Consider the following 14975-nt stretch of genomic DNA (forward strand, 5'->3'; position numbering starts at 1 on the left):
CCCTCACCTTTTATTGCTTTCATCACCTGAGGTCAGCTGTTCCAGCTGTGTGCCCTCTCAGCTTCTTGTGCACCCCAGCCTCCTTGCTGGTAGTATGAGAGGCAGAAAAGTCCTTGACTCTGTGCAAGCATTGCTCAGAAATAACTAAAACATTCTGTGTTATCAACACTGTTCTCAGCACAAATCAAAAATGTCACACCATACCAGATACTAAGAAAATTAACTTTATTCCAGCCAAAACCAGCACAGTGAGACTTAAAGCCTCTTTGAAATAAAACCAGATATCTTCAACATTCCCAAGATGGTTCTGCACTGCTGTACTCCATCAGTATCATTTTCAAGAGCATCAGAAAGATTTCAGTCCAAATTGTAGTCCTAAGGAGTAAGAGAAGGATAACAAGAAATTTTGTAGATCTATGTATTGCTGTCACTGATGTCATTCAATGACAAGTTAACAGTGAACTATGAAATCATGTCTCTGACCTACTAACTAACCTAATTTCACAATTCCATTCATTAACCTTTTAGCTGTAAAGATTTCAAAAAATAGACAATGATTTTTCATTCTGTAAAGCATTGTGTTTGGTAATGTTTGTAAGAAAATCTGTCAAAAGAAGCAAAACATGGTCATTTGACTGTTATTTGTTCTCTCTAACTTACATTAAGGTTTCTGTACAAACTTCAATGTAATGTAAAATACAGGTCATTATTGGCAAAAGGTGGGAGTATAATTAGTGTATTTTTGTTTTCTTTCAGATGTGCAGCTCATCAGAAAAGAAAAAAGTGACTAATCAACAAAGATAAAAGTTTATTCTCTCATCTTAAAAAGCATCTTGTTTCTTGTTTCTGTCTTAACCAAATAGGCTCATTTTTAAAATTAATTTATTTTATTTTCAGTGGATCTAGGAAATCCAAAGTACATGTTACCATGTAGTTTGAGTACCTAGGGAATATATTAAACGATGAAATATTGTACTGATAAGAAATCTTCATAGATATCTCTAGAAAAAAATCTCTTAAATTGACAAATTTGACATGACAGATTGATTTTTCTCCTCAGGTTGGTAGGAAATAGGTCACGTACTCAGGATTTTAGAATAACTAATACAGCACTAAAGCAATGACAAGAATAATGCCCAGCTCTTATACCTTTTCCATTAATGTATTGAAATAAAGGTCAATGACCCAGATCAGTATGCAAGAAAAACCTCTGAAGCCATCACTGTTCCTTGCTGAATTAATTTTTCTACATTCCTCTTAAAACTTTTATAACCTTATTCCTGACAATTGTTATCAAAATAATCTGTCCAATGCAAAATATTTCCTGTATAGTCTTACACTTTTGAAGTGTTTATGGTTGTTCCCTCATATCATATATCCATTAATTTCTATTTTAGTCAAGGTATGAGTATTTAATTCTAATATTCCTCACATCATAAAATCTTATATCAAAATTTAAATATATTCTGAACCTTTATTTAGTTTTTTAAGATTTCCTCCAGACAGACAATTTGATATTGCACTAACTTTACTTCATAAGAAAATATGTATTTGTCCTCAAACAGCCGATTACATATCTTCCTCTTGAAATATTTGCTGCATTGCTTTACTATATGATTAAACATGTTTCTGAAATTAAAACTTGCAACAGTTAGAAAAAAACATTTAGTGATTCATAAGGAGGTCATTAATAGACTATGCAGCTAAAAGTTTCTCTTAACTGTTGTGCAGAATATTATTGTTCTTTTATTGGTCCTTGCACCTTCACATATATGGGAGACATGAACATATAAAGGAATATTGTAAAAACACAATCATTTATATCTTTGTCAGTAGGAAATAAGTGACATTTTTCTGTGTATGTTACAGCTGTAAGGTTCTAAAACATTTATTCTGAACCACAAAATATACGTTTTGAACTATGTCATATCTGCTACCTCTGAATTTTACTTCACAGACTGTGTATTGAACTGCAACTCATAAAGTTTCATTTGTGTTAAATTCTACGTAACATGATGGCCATGTCTGTTTGCATTATTTATTTAATCTTCAATCACGAAAATGTATTTATATCCAGAAAAATATTAAGAACAATCACAATAGGAATAATGGGAATATGTAATACAGATATAATTTTTGAAATATTTAATTCTATTTTCTAAAAGAGGAAATAAAATCTTTCTTAAATAAAATAAAATGCTGCAGTTTCCTTATATACTATTTTCTAAAACATAACCGCGTGTCAGCAAATAAGGGAACAATCAGAAACCTTAGGTTTAGCCCTCTCAATATGAATCTGTTTTGTAGGAATTTTTCTTAAAATAAAGTTCAGAAGAGACTGACTTTTGAAATGAAATGTCACACAATATCACCGTAGAGAGAAACAATGTTTGATGACAAATGTATTTGTTCTCTCATCATATGGCAAAATATTTAGAATCCCTGTAGTAAAGCCATCATCACTTAACAAAAGTAACTGTATGAACTCTCTGATTCCAGGGCAGTGTCTTCTTTTAATTCTCTACACTTGCATTTGGCCTGTGGTAAAAAAACCTTACAAGATTATAATGCTTGACAGAAAACTAGCAATAAATTTTGTAGACTAATATCAGTATCACTGATGACACTACAGTGATTTTACTGACTTGTGCAGTTGCAGCTGTACAGCACTTTAACTGTCTTGCAAAGACATTGGAATCGGTATATTCTTTAATCTTAAAAGTCCTTGGTGAATAAAGCTCTTCATAGTTAGAAATTAAAAGCAAGTTTCTTTAATTACAGCCCAATAATGCAATAATTGAAAAAAAATCTAGACAGAAATTTAAATAAAAGGCTTAATTGTCAATTGCAGCATTCAGAGAAGTATGTGTATTTCCAGTATATTTGGTCTGGCTGATATGGAGTTACTTTCCTTTATAGCAGCCCTCATCAAGCTGTTCTTTGTATAAGTAGCCAGAAAGGTGTTAACGCAGCAGTGTTTTGGCTGCCACTACACACTGCTAGCACAACATCAAGACTGTCCCTGCAACATTCCCTCCTGTCCAGTGTGCTGGGGGTGGGCACAGTCTTGGACAAGAACATAGCCAGGACAGCTGACCCAAATGACCACAGGAATATTCCATACCACATGGCATCTGCTAAGCAATAAAAGCAGAGGGAAAGGAGGAGGAAGGTATTACCAATGTTTGCTTTCTGGAGCAAGTGCTACCCGTACTGACGCCTTGCTTCCCAGGAAGTGGCTGGACCTGGCTTGCTAATAGAAAGTAGAGAATAAAATCTTATGATTTGTTGTTGGTTTGTGTGCACAACACTTTGCTTTAAGTAGCTGCCTTTAACTAGATCCATGAATTTTGTTCCATCTTATTTTCTTGTCTCTCTGTTCCACTAAGGGAGTGATAGAGCGACTTGGCAGGCAACTGAAGTCCAGCCAAAGTAAACCCACCACATCAAGTTATGATAATGAAGAGGAAAATGAGCATGACACCTTAACTGATACTGTTTTTTTTGCTGTTTGACACAGGACTTTCCACAAGAAATTCAATTACTCTACCAGTGGCTCATGGAATGAAAGGCTTCCAAATATATTCGGTGACAGAAAATCCCCTCAATGAATTACTAGAAGTTTTGCTGAAAGAAAACTTAAAATAATTGTTTGATGTAAGTTATATGCTTTAAATGTATCAAGGAGGAATTTAAAATCAAAAAAATAAAAGACAGAGGTATTTTTAAAAAAGCAACCTACTCTTATCTAAAAAGAGTTATTGCCATCAAATACATTTTTAAATACTAAACCAACACTTAAACTGATCTAAAAACAACTTTTTGTTATGATTTCTAAGAAACTGATTTTTGATGCTAGCATAAAAAGCCTCCTCATTTCTTGACATAAATATACCTACTGTCTTTGATGAAAATCCTGTCTCCACCATAAAAATTCAGGCTACAACAATGCAAAAAGCGTGACAGACTTGATTAAAAAGTGTCATCTTATTCAACAAGGCATAAACAGCATAAATATCTCTTCCTTTGCACAAAGCCTATGACAAATTGTGAAGTTTGGATCTGGATAATCATTTGTCTACTTATAATGTTATCTAGTAACCTTAAAATTGATTGTTTATATTGAAGCACTCAGTCCTCTTCTGTTCTTTCTGAACAAACCCTGAGAAATAAATAAATGCCTCCTGGTTCATTAGTCAGCTATACGTAATTAGTTTGAAGGGCATAGTACATGTAGCTGAAGAATTTTTTCCCTATCTGAAGATTGTTATATGAGAAAGACTTCCTTTGCACACACCAAAGTATGAGAGAGAAAACAACAGATGGAGGACCCCAAGTATTAACCTTCTGGGGTACTTCCAAGCCCATCACAGGAGCCATTTTCCCACCAAAAACCCATCTCACAATGCCAACAGAGCACAGGGGCATAAAGGCAGGAAGGAACCCAAATTACCTCTCCCAGAATACATTCTACCTCCCTGTCCAAGCTTGAAACCCATTGATAAGATAAGCAGCTCTCCAGAGAACATTTGAGACCAAGGGAATTCACTACTTAGGGCTATGGAACACATTAAGAGTTGTCGGGGAAGAGAATATTGGGCTTGACCAAGACTTCTTACTATGAGACGCTTAGGGGAGGAATGAAAGATGAAGAAAGTGAAGGCCACAGATGATTTCAGGAGGGAGATACTAAAACTGAGGGATAAGGTAGTAAAAAGGGTTGGTCATGTATAAACATTTGGCTGATCAGCATGCTCACCTGGCAAGGCACTGTGTGATCTCATGGACAAACCATTAACCTCAGAGCAAGGTTTAGAGATGCATTTACATGAGAATGCTACTGAGTTTTCTCCAACTTGTTAGTGATTGTATGATCATTGTCTGACCTGTTGCACTATCAGCAATTTGAATGCCATGTGTGGTATATATATATATATATATATATATGATCAATATAAGTTGCATAAAAAAACCCCCACAATTTGACTTTGTGTCCACTGAGATTGGAAGAAATGGTTGCACAACTTTTAATCTGTGTCTGGAAATATATAACAAAGAATTAGACTGTAATAAGAAGTAGAAAGATAGCCCCAAACTAATCCAAAGACAGTGAAAAAGGGATCACCACCACAAATACCCTATGCCCTGCAGGTAAGAACTGGAAACTTTATTGATGTTTTGTGGCAACAGACCACCACTCTAAATGAGAAACATGGCTGTCATCACACTTAAGACCCCTGGAAAAATGAGAGGAGTGAGTGCAGTACCAAAGAAAAGGGTAAATGCTAGTTTTACCTGTTCCAGAATAACACATTATTCTAGAATATTAATTTTCTGTAGTAAGTTGTACTTTAAGTATTAGCAATATTGTAACTGGACTCCTGGTAACTGTTTGAATTGTACTAGGATTTTAAAATTTTAGCTCAGTTCTCAATAAATTTTGTCCATGTACAAAGTGTGTTAAATTTTCACCTGTATAAAATTATAAATAGAAAAATTACTTTAATTGTGAGAAGGCAATAGAAATAGATAGTTCTACAAATATTTTCTCTCCCACTAAGGACTAAAATATTAAACTAAAAAATGTAAACTGTCTGGAGTAAAGATTAGTCATTCTTTCTGTAAAGAGACTTCAAGAGTTTTCTTCCTCTGAGTTGTTTGTGATATTTTGTTTACTGTTTACTTCCAGCAGATGTGGCAAATTCATTCTTTGGAGATGACAGGCTGCCAAAATCGCAGTTCTTCTCCATTCAAGTAGTGTCTGTAGAGCAGAAGTTAGGAGTCTTTTTTTATTAATCTGATTTGCTACAGAAAAATGATTTATGACTTTCCCATTTGTCTTAGTGATCAGTCCCCTCACAAAAAAATAAATTTCAACCACCTTAGAGATATGAGTAAAGATCTTAAAGACATTAAATATGGTTTGAATTTCCCAAGAGTTGTTGGAATTATGCAAAATTTTGCTGTCTACCCTAGACAATAAAGGGTTTTTTGAAGGTTGTCTTTGTAATATATGGTCATAAGCTGCAATTATTTTTTCTTACAGTTTACATATTTAAGAAGAAATGCCAAGTTTACACCCTGCTGTGATGGTACAACCCCTCTCCCCTACTTGAACTGCTTTATGATCCCAGAAATGCTCATTGGGCCTTGGCCTTGACAAACAGCACCTGGGCTATGCTTCCCTTGATCTTATCAGAAACCCTGTCTGCTGTCAGGAACAAGTGCTGTCTAATGAGATCCTTTTTTTTTGACAAAAAGCCTTGGAAATTTAATTTCATTGCCTGTCTAACAACCCAGGCTGAACTTACTTTTTAATGGAACTTTCACAGCCAGTTACTGGCCCGAATTGGAGCTAGGATGAAAAACTACTATGAGGAAAGCCAACTTATTTGCTATCCCATAAGCAGTGGTCCTAAGTGAGACTCCTTGACCTCTCCTGGACCACAACAGTCTCCTACCACCAGTCCCAAAGGACATCAGTGGCAAGTGGTGTCCCTCAGGGCTTCATATTGTGACCAGTGCTATTTAATATCTTCATTAATGGCATAGACAGAGGGATTGAAACACCTGGAGGACAGGATGTCATCCAGAGGGACTTTGACAAGCTTGAGAAGAGTGCCTGTGGGATCTCATGTGTTTTCAAAAGACCAAATGCAAGGTGTTGCACCTGGGCTGGGACAATCCCAACTATCATGTAGCCTGGTGGATGAACAGATCCAGAGTTTCCCTGGAAAGAAGGACCTGGGAGTGCTGGTGGATGAGAAGCTGGACATAAGTCATCAGTTTGCACTTGCAGCCAAGAAAGCCGGTTGTATTCTGGACTGCATCAAGAAAATTGTGGTCAGCACATCAACAGCCCAAGAGGGCTTTTTCACTCTCTCTATCTCACCTTTGATACCACTCCTGTTTAAAGTACTTTATTTTTTTTCATTTTCATTTTTAACTTGATACTTTTGTGGAAATCTAAGATTTCTTAGGGAATTAAGTTTTATTATTGCAAAGATATTTGGTGCCATCTGACAGCCAGTGAACATCATAATTTTTTATTTTTCTTCTTAGGATGGATCTGAATTAATAATGTATTGCATCTTTAGGTATGTGTAACACAACATTAACCAAAAGAATTGTACTGCCAGGATGTACGCTAAGAAAATACTAAATGTGTACGTAAAAAAATCCATACGGAAATGTTATTACTATTTCTGACAAAAGTTGACTTTGCAGATAAGTGACAGAAGACAGACATTCAGCTTGGATTCTTTCCACCTCCATAACACCCAGCAATCACAAAGAAATGTAGTTTTCATGGTGGGAATATTTCGGTCATTAAATGCTTTTACTTGATCTTATATCACTGAAGAAAATTCAAATTTTGCCATTGATTTTAATGAGCACAGATGTGCACCAACTACAAGGAAATATATTAGTTAAGCTTTCCACATTAAATCAGAGGTGTCACTTACCTGGTTCTGCCACCACAACTGTTGTCCACTTTGTATATATCAGAAGCAGAAATAATGAACTGTAGAAGCTGATTGTTTCTGAAGTGTTGAGATGTTAAAACTCACAGCTTTTTCACAGCCTTTGGTGGAAAAGTTCTTTTTCTATGTAGCATGATTTTTTGGCATAAGTTGAAAATAAACATATTAATATAATTAAAATAATATTTATCATATTTTGTAACTTGATGCATATATGCACAAAGATATTGAGATTTCATTATATGCTAGTAGTCATAAAACAATCAAACGTTAGCCTCGTCCTCTAAAGCATGAATCAAGAAAATCGTATTTTCATTAAGACTGTATTCTGACTTTTTCTACTACCTTATTCACGCAATTATCTGAAGTTTTTTAATTCACGCAATTATCTGAAGTTTTTTAATACAGCTGTTTCTGTTTCAAAAGGCATGGTGAATTTATAGGTAGTCCTGACATTGTTTCATATCAGAAGCAAAAAAAAACAAAAACATTTTTGAAGCAAATAGTTAAAAATAACATCACTGAGGTTATTTAGAGGCATTTATAAACAGCTATTTTTCTCATCTGCCTATCCTGTCTCATTTTTACTTTGCATGTTTTGTGTAAAATTTTTATTAAATTGATTCCAAAATATCAGGATTATTGACTGAGTTATGGTGAATTCTTATAAGAAAAAGAATGCCAACCTCAGTACTGGTAGGGTAGTAAACTCTATGTGATATTTGATTATCATTTTTGGTGTTGACTTGAGTGTGTTTGTTTTCAGCCATTTCACTACTCAGTGTTCTATCTTTTTTCAGTGCTCTCACTTCTGTCCTCTCACTTCTGTCTCCTAACTAGATTAGCTAAATCTCTTGGAAAAACTGGCAATATGCCATACTCTGAGATTTTAATATTAATTCCCCATTGGGTGTTCTGTTTTTTCTTCAATCCCACTGATCTGTTCATCTCATCTTACCTTGGACCATTACCAGAGGTAGCCAATGAAATTTCTTAAAGACTTTCCATCATACCAATGTCAATTTTACTTGTCATTTATTTGAAAGCCACCAAACAATTTGATGCCTAATTGCTTCTCTGAATGTGAAGTCTTAGACTGCTGATATAGTTGACTTCAAACAGATACTTCCAGAAGTATCTGTATTTTAAAATCAGTCACAGCCTGAAGTAGATACTTATCACATTATAGCCTTAGTTTTTATTGTGTTTCATAAAATATGGAACACACTACTCTGTAAGTGTAGTATTTATTATTATATTACCCACAGATTGGAACTTCCAGAGAGCATAAGTTATCAGAAATGGTGATCCATATTTACATTTAATGTGAAGTTAATTATGAGCTGTATTATAAACACTACTGTGTTGGCTTTACTCATGTGTCAAGGTCAGGGGTAAGAGGATGGCCTCTTGTCTGTGAAAGACAGACCCAGCTCCAGCTGGCCCCAACCAACCCACCACAGGGCATGGCTGAGCCCTTCAGCCAAGGTGGTGGCACCTCAGAGAAAGCACATTTAAGAAAGGACAGAAAATGCCACACAGACAGATAAGAAGGGAAAATAAGCATAAGAAACTCTTTTGTGAACACCAAGGTCTGAAAATAAGGAGGGAGAGGAGGTGCTCTAGGTACCAGAGTAGAGCTTCCCCTGCAGCCCATAGATCTAGTATTTTCCTGCAGTCTATGGAGAAGTCCAGGGATATTTCCCTGTACCCTGTAAAGAGGACTAGTAGAGTAGATATTCTCATGGAAAGCCCACGTTAGAGAAGACAATCACTGCAGCCTGTGGAGGACTGCACACAGGAGCAGCTGGACATTTCCTGAAGGAGATGATACCTGTGGAGCTCCCACAGGGGAGCAGATTTTTCTCCTGAAGAAGCTGCGCCCTATAGGAGGTGCCCACACCAGCACTAGAGAGTAGCAGAGAGAAGCTGCTGAGTGCTGACTGTATTGGTTCCCATCCCTTCCTGTGCTGCTCAAGGTGTGGAGAGGATTTGGCAATGAGAAAGCTAAGAAAGTTGAGCCTGGATTGGGGGAGAAAAGGTGTTTTTTAATGTTTGTCTTTGTTTCTCACTACCCTAATCTATAATAACTGGCAAAAATTGAACTAAAATTGCCAAGTTTAGAGTGTTGAGATGCCTCATTACCTTTACCTCAACCCATGAGTTTTCTCATCCTATTTTGTCCTCCTGTCTCACCGAAGAAAGGGACTGAGCAAGTGGCTGACTGGAATTTTGGCCTTTAAACAATGTTAAACCTCCACAACTGCTTTTTGGTAGCTGCATAATTATTTGAGTCAAATAGTACTGTCATTAAAGAGGAAGGATCTGATATGTGATCTGTCTCTACTGGCTGATTCCAGATATTTACAATGTAGAAATTACATCTGAGCAGGTAATCTTAGGTCTCCTTAAAATCCATAAAGAAAAATGACCATATTATGATATGCTTTATCAAATTTATTACAGTCATCTTCTTTATGGGAAGACAAATCTCACCACCATTTCCATTGATTTGCAAGAACGTTTGCAAGTTCTAATTGAAATGATAGAGATACTACTGGACCTTACTTTTCTCAAAATTTATTCTTTTTTCATGTGATTTCTTATTTAATATTTTCTGGTTTGCCATAAGGTATTTTGAAGAAACATTAAATAATTCTGAATTGTCACAGAGTTCTCCAGATATAAATCTCAGCATAGGCTTGTACTTATGGTTTACTAATATCTGGATTTTCTCTACTGTGAGATGCCATAAAAGGCTGATAGATTAAATATGAAGCTAAAAATGCTAAGTTATCCTCCTTTTGTGGAGAAAGGATCATTTAAGTGTTGCTGGTGCCTTACATTTGCTATGTATCAAAGCAGGTATAGAGTAAAGGGAGGTTAGTGATTAAACACATTAGATAACATATAATGTGACAAACAGTTCTGAAAACAGTGCTGATCTATGCAGACTTGGCTCATTGCATTATCCTGTTAGTTGCACTGGCAGTTATAGGGATATTATAGCAGAAAACAAAACAAAACAAACAACAACAAAAACAAACAACTCCCCCCCCCCCCCCCTCCCCAACAGCCTGAAATATTTATTTTTAATTTTGAGGAACTTTAAGATATGGCTCCACAGTCAACTAAATCCTTATGACAGACAAGGTCATGTTAGGGTAGAACTACTGAAAAGGAGGTGATGCATAATGTAACATATCCCCAGAGAAATGTGAGAGAAGCAGACACATCAGGCACATCTGTCCAGGCAGAAGTGCACATCTGCAGACCCATGAAAACCATGAGAGAGCATTCTGTGGTTGAAAACAAAGCTGGCATCAAATTTGCTGTGAGTCTGTCATCCTGTATTTTCTTGACAGGGTTCTGTCAGGGTTTTCAAGGTAGAGCTGTAATCACACATGTTGTCATACAGGACACAAGTCTACACCTCACAGATGTTCTCCTGAACTGTATTCTCTAAGAAATTTTTTGTCAACACAATAAATCTGTCCCTCATCCTTTAGCAGATAGTGTTGCCATCTAGTAGTATTGGAAAGAATTCTTTCAGATGGTGGAATTGCCTAAACATAAGTGGTAAAGATATTATGGCTATCATTTCTCCAAGGCAGCTAGCACTCTACTATCTAAAATACTGGACCTCAGAAAATTCTTTTTCAACCACTCTTTTTCAGAATTTAAACAATGTTTAGGATCTCATCTGTCAGATATATTTTTTTCAGGATCATGAACTATTGCTAGCACTTGCAACAAATCTTTTGACAGATTACTAAACACAGCGCTCTTAACTGAATATAAAACATACACTGAATTGAACAAAACTATAAAATATGTTGATCTCTCTAAAAATCTGCCATCATCTCCAAAGTAATCCAGGATTATATTATCAAAGAATGTTCTTCTACAGCATGTGGTGCTACTTGTTTTTATTGATCTGTTTTCCCATGAAGTTACTATGAATGTGAAAATTTGAATTATCAGCTTCACTTCCTTATGCGGGCCTTTAAAATGTCTTCATTTCTCCCCAGGACTAAGATTTGAGTCAACACTTCGGTCATGTCATTCTCTATCTGGCAAGTTTTCCAACATAACTTTTAAAAAGTTGAAACAATTTTTTCCTCCCTAGCTTTATTCAACTCAGTGTCCCAAAGCACTACAGATGACATTGTCACTCTTCTTGAAGCCTTGTACTACAGTGATATGAACAAACAGGGATATGCTGACTGCTCAGCAGTCACTTCTTGTCACAGTTCCTGTCACAGATTCCTAATACATGTTGCATATCTTGAATTATGATTCTAAGGTTCCCACATGGCTAGGAGACTCCCATCCTATCTCCATACCTATTCCACTTTCTGGAATAAATTGGAGTAGGGAATGTTTTTTATACTACTTAAATTATCAAAGATAATTATTCTGGTTTTATATTTCACTTTAGACATAATCCAGACTGAGAACATAATGTTTATAAGCCTCTTATGTGGTCATGACCAACACAGTCGTTGCCCAAGAAACAAACACGCAAAGTTTTGGGGTTTTCTACTTAAAGGAAAAATTCATCTCCTCTTAAAATATTTGTAAAGAAAAAAAAAACAAACCAAAAAGACATAAAAGAAAAAAAGAAAGGCAGATGGGGGTGTGAGAATCCAAACCAACCCAAAATAGTTTTGCAAAAATAAAAAAGACTTAGTTGAGAAAAAGTTCAATTCCTGAAATAAGAAGTAGGTCGAGGTTAAGGCTCTGAACTTGAACATTTGATTCAGCACATTACAATAAGAAATATTAGAGAGGATATAAATTTATAAACCCATTTCCAAAATTCCAGAACTTTATCCTACCTTGTGGGTGAAGGCTTAATCTACACAACAATAAAGCCAATTAAATATTTACATATCCTTTCCAATGTCACAAACCCAAATTATATCAAGTTCAAATAAAAAGATAACCTGAATTAAACTTAACTCTCACTAAAACTATAAGCAGTTCCATTATTTCTCTACAGGTAATGGCTGAATTAATCATAAATGTAGCAAGTGGGCTAGAGAGACTTATCCAAGGGTTATCATTGTGATCAAATAATTACTGATAATTAAATTTAAAAAAACCCAAACATCTGAATTCATTGAATTGAAATAACTTAAAATGTTATCAGTTCCACTGACAGCTTTCTTGAGCTGCATTCTTTGCAGTACAATTCAAATTACTTTCTTACACAGTATAATTTACTTTTAATTAAACCTGTTTGCCTTAGAAAACTGTGAGATTGTGACTGAAGGGCCCATCTTTACTGCTTTGTGGTCATTGAATATAAAGAAGCTGACAAAAACTATAATCATGAAGGGGAAAAAAAAAGACAGAAAAAGAGTTTATGATTGACATTGATAATATTAGTAGTTGTAATGGAAATATTTATATCTGATATAATCAGGTTACAATTGCTGACTAGGGTTTTGTCAGAAGATAGTAGAGTGCAATATTGTCAATTAATATGAAAAAGGTGTCAGAAATTGTAAAAATTAGGAACAGAGTAAATAATGTGTTCTCTAGACTCAGTCTGGTCTGTTTTGCCACAGCAAATTTCAGGAAGTGCTTATATTTGTTCTCTCAGATTTCAGAACTCCTTATTTCCTGCTTTGGGCATGAGAAAAAATACATATGCCTACAGAATAAATTCCTGATCTTTCTATCCTTGTGTTGTATGACTACGTTTTTATACTACTTCTCACTTCTATAGCCAATACTAGCAAATACATAGCCAGGCAAACTTGTTTTTCTATGTCCTGAAAGTCTTAAAGGTAAAATAAATACTTTCATTACCACACCCACATTGTGCAACCCACTTTGTATAGTTCCAGGGAACCACTGAAATAACAAACAGGTTGTATATTGAACCTGGTTAGGATTGCAGCTGAATGAATTCCACTAAAAACCTCTTTAGGTGACTCATATGCTTACTGTAAATTTCCTCAGTTGTACAGTGTTTTCAAACATTATCTGTTGTGATGGCTACTGGTGTGATCTAACTTCTGCCGGTAATTCAATATGTAGTCATTCAAGAAGCTGAGGAAATTAAGTAAATATTTTTTATAACACATAAGTATTTGTACTTTTGGTAGTGAAAACTAATATATAGATATAGATGATATAGATATAGATGATATAGATATAGATTAGCTAGATATAGATAGATATAGACTGATATATAGATATAGATATAGAGATATATAGATGATATAGATATATAGATGATATAGATATAGATATGGATATAGAGATATAGATTAGATATAGATATAGATTAGATATGGATATAGATACATACACATCGTCATCATGTCTAGGCCTCGCGAATGAAGTTTTGGGAAGGGCTCTGTCCACGTGGGTGTGTCCTTCAAGCCTGCACAGTGGATTTTTTAGGTGAGGCACAGTGTGCGCAGAACTGGCCCCTCCCTTTAACTCCTAAGGTTCATATGCCATGGCCAAGCAAGTTCTCAGGACTAGAACCTACAGCACTCAGCATTCACAGGAGGTCTCCCACCCAAGAACTAACTGCAGCTGACCCTGCTTAGCTTTCAAGATCTGACGGGATCGGGCATCAGAGTGGCATTTATATACATATACATATACATGTACATATATATATATATATGTAAAGTTACTATCTGTATTTCAGTAATGGATAGGGGCTACATGCGTATATAGCAAGCAGACATTTTATTCTATAGACAGAAGACAGAAAACAGATGAGAAAATGAATACTACATAAATGCAAATAACTGGAAGGCAACAGTGAAGTGTTTCTTACCAAAACACAGTTCTCACCCCTTAGTTCCTTCTTTTATGGAGCAAGATCAAAGCTTGTAGAAGGGCTTTGTTGCAATGTTGAAATGCAGTGTAATGACTTGAGACTGCCCAATAATGATGAAAAGGGCACTTGAAGTGAGTTTTCTTTTAAGGAATTAAAGTGCTTAAACTTAGTCTCAAATAAGAAATCTAAAGCATGCAAAGATGTAAACCCAGAATGACTTAGATGCTAATCACAACCTTATTGCTAATAAAGACAAGTTAGATCAGCAGTCATGATTACCATGAAAAATTATGGCTTTTAGACTGTAATGCAGATATCAAAAAATTACTTTCTAAATAAATGGCTACTATTCTTGCTTGCATAAAATAAAGCCAGAAATTCTAACAGAACTCCTCAGAACTGTTCCTAATCACGTGTAAAATTTTTTGTTCTGTAAGACAGACGGATTTGTGGTGTCAAATTTTTCAAGCTGTATACCCCTTAGCAAGTTACAATTGCAGGAGAAAATAACATTTCAACTGTGGGAAATGAATGTCCTGTCTTTTGGCCAACACTGCAATGATAAATAAATATAAATATGCTGTACCTTGTTTGTTTGGTAATAGAAATTTTACATCATATTGCCATAGTTCCAGTTTTCCTGTGTCAGTGATTCCATGGGAACCTTTCTTTGGGCTTGA

The 14975-nt window shown here is 35.4% G+C and overlaps 1 long non-coding RNA gene across 1 annotated transcript; it reads right to left on the reverse strand.

Moving 5' to 3' along the window:
• Window positions 1-211: 211 nt before the first annotated feature.
• On the reverse strand, window positions 212-13876 carry LOC139679100 (uncharacterized). The gene is made up of 5 exons (XR_011699135.1): window positions 13810-13876; window positions 7467-7607; window positions 5684-5761; window positions 3180-3253; window positions 212-375 (listed from the first exon to the last, which is right to left on the reverse strand). It is a non-coding gene; the product is annotated as an uncharacterized lncRNA (long non-coding RNA).
• Between the last annotated feature and the right edge of the window lie 1099 nt (window positions 13877-14975).

The sequence above is a fragment of the Pithys albifrons genome, chromosome 1, assembly GCF_047495875.1.
Source record: "Pithys albifrons albifrons isolate INPA30051 chromosome 1, PitAlb_v1, whole genome shotgun sequence".
Taxonomy (NCBI): Eukaryota; Metazoa; Chordata; class Aves; order Passeriformes; family Thamnophilidae; genus Pithys; species Pithys albifrons.